At 42.0% G+C, this 2500-nt stretch overlaps 1 pseudogene; it reads right to left on the reverse strand.

The window, feature by feature from the left end:
- The window catches only part of LOC142919094 (28S ribosomal RNA), a 10146-nt pseudogene that overhangs the window by 2710 nt on the left and 4936 nt on the right, over window positions 1–2500 (reverse strand).

Consider the following 2500-nt stretch of genomic DNA (forward strand, 5'->3'; position numbering starts at 1 on the left):
AATTAAAATAACAAAGTCTAATCTATATAAGTGCTCTTGAATAAAGCTTCCTGTAAAAAAATAGCAAAAAAATACCAAGTCTTCGTCTTGGAAAATAACAAAATCTAAAAGAAAAGAAAAGTCTTCTTTGTGGAAAATAGTAAAATAAAAAAACCAAGACTTCACCTTGGAAAATAACAAAATCTAATCTAAAACATCTTAAATAAAGCTTATTTGTAATCTTCTTTGTAGGCAGAAAATAGTAAGTTACAGGACTCTCGAACTGATGTAGTCCAAAAATAAAGAATTAAAATAACAAAGTCTAATCTATATAAGTGCTCTTGAATAAGCTTCGTGTAAAAAAATAGCAATATAATAAAAATACCAAGTCTTCGTCTTGGAAAATAACAAAATCTAAAAGAAAGGTCTTCTTTATGGAAAATAGTAAAATAAGAATACCAAGACTTCACCTTGGAAAATAACAAAACCATCTTGAAAAAAGCTTATTTTTAATCTTCTTTGTAGGCAGAAAATAGTAAGGCGAAAATAAAGTCCCCTCTAAGCTCTAAAGTAACAAATACGACGTGTTAAAAAAAAAAACTAACAATAAAAAAAATAACCAAGACTTCGTCTTGGAAAATAACAATCTAAAAATAACAAAATCAATCTAAAACAAATGACATCTTAAAACACAACTATTATTTGTTTCGGAGGTTGTCTATGACTGTTCATAGACCGCATAATTTCCACAGAACATTCTCAGAATATCAAGAGAGAAAAGCAGCGTTCTGCAGGAAATCATCTTGGCCAGTGATGTCGTTCTGGGTTTGGTCAGGCCCAGGGAGGTAAGTACCTCGTTATTCTCAAGGGGCCACTTTCCTCTTGCCCCAACCGGGAATCCAAAGAATGTGACCTTGCTAGCCTTCGTCAGCACTTTGACTTGATCACCAAGAGGGGTATAGTACGAAACTTTGTGCGAGGCAGCATCTGACAAGGTATTCTTTGAAAGCTCAAAACGGACGGTGACATCGATCACAACCGCCTCCTCATCTTTTGCAAACACGAGGTCAGGCTTTCTCATCTCTCCCGTCTCGGATATGAACCGTGGCTCTTTGTATACAGACCAGCCCAATCTAGCCGCTTCGTCTGCCAGAATGTTACTGATCTTGTTATGTCGCGCAATTCTTGCTTTCTGTACTGCAGGACATTGACCGAGAATGTGCGAAAGGGACTCGAGTCTGGCAGAGCATTTCCTGCAGGAACGTAAGGCCCCATCTCTGCCTCTGTTCAAGCTTTCTCTTGTTGGGTAAACATTTGCCCTTAGTTGTAGTGCTGCGATAAAGAAGCATTGTTTAAAGCCGCACCATGGCCTCAACCAAGCATTACTGATTCTATCATGCGCAAAGTTTACAATGCCCCTTCCTTGAACCGGCTTTTCACACCATCTCTGAAATTCATGCTCCCTCCAATCGCAGGGTCTCGGATATACAGGTTCTTTTGACACCGAGTCCCTGAGAACGAATGTTGGGATTGCATCACTGTCACCCCCTGCTCGTACCCACAAATTACGGTATTCTTCCTCCATACCCTGCGAGGACACAATATTACGGGTGATAGCATCGGACGAGTTTGCTATACGTTGCAGCCTTCTAACTTGAACCGAAGGGATTGTTTTTTCCAGTTTCAAGATGGCAAGGCCTCCGTCTCGGGCTCTGGCATATAACAGTCCATCACAAGTTGAAGCGGGAAGGTGGAGCCATCCTTTTACCGCCTTTCTAATCTCTTGGTCCAACCCACGGAGAGTTGATTGCTTGCAGTCCGAGTGGTCTGCAGGATATAACAATCTGGGTAGGGCATAGGCATTGAGTAGTTCAACCTTCTGAGTTGGCTTCAGAGGTGCCTCATCGATTTTCGAGATCCATGTCTTTAGCTGACAATGTAGATCAGGCTGTATAGTGCCAGTCCAAGGGCCAATTTTCAGACCAAGGTATTTCGTTGATTCATCAGGTTGGATCATATGGACATCTTTATTTTTGATATTCCATGGGTCGCAGTTGTTCACCGTATATGAATCTTTGGTTGGGCTTATCATGAAGCCCTGGCACTTTCTGGCCTGAACCTCCAATCCCGATAGCCCACAAAATGATTCCAAGATCGCTAGATTGGCGGCCATACCAACCCAAGATTCGCTCACCAACACCAAATCATCAGCAAACGCAAGAGCTGTCACGTGGTCGGTATCAATGGAGTACCCAACTCCGTGTGACTCTAGGGTGCATATCAAAGGGTCCATGGCAAGATTGAAGAGCAGGGGTGACATGGGGTCACCCTGTTTGACACCAACACGTATGCTAATTTCTCGAGTCGACTCGCCATTGCTTTTGAACGAGGTCGTACACCGATCGTAGGCGTTCTGGATGATGCCCACCACGTGTTCATCTACTTTCTTGTGCCTTAACACCCATAAAATATGAGCATGCGAAACCGAGTCAAAAGCTTTCGCTATGTCGATGAACATGAC

Source organism: Petromyzon marinus, unplaced genomic scaffold (assembly GCF_048934315.1).
Source record: "Petromyzon marinus isolate PM22_M1 ecotype Great Lakes invasive population unplaced genomic scaffold, UKy_Petmar_22M1.pri1.0 PM_G_Scaffold_6, whole genome shotgun sequence".
NCBI classification, from domain to species: domain Eukaryota; kingdom Metazoa; phylum Chordata; class Hyperoartia; order Petromyzontiformes; family Petromyzontidae; genus Petromyzon; species Petromyzon marinus.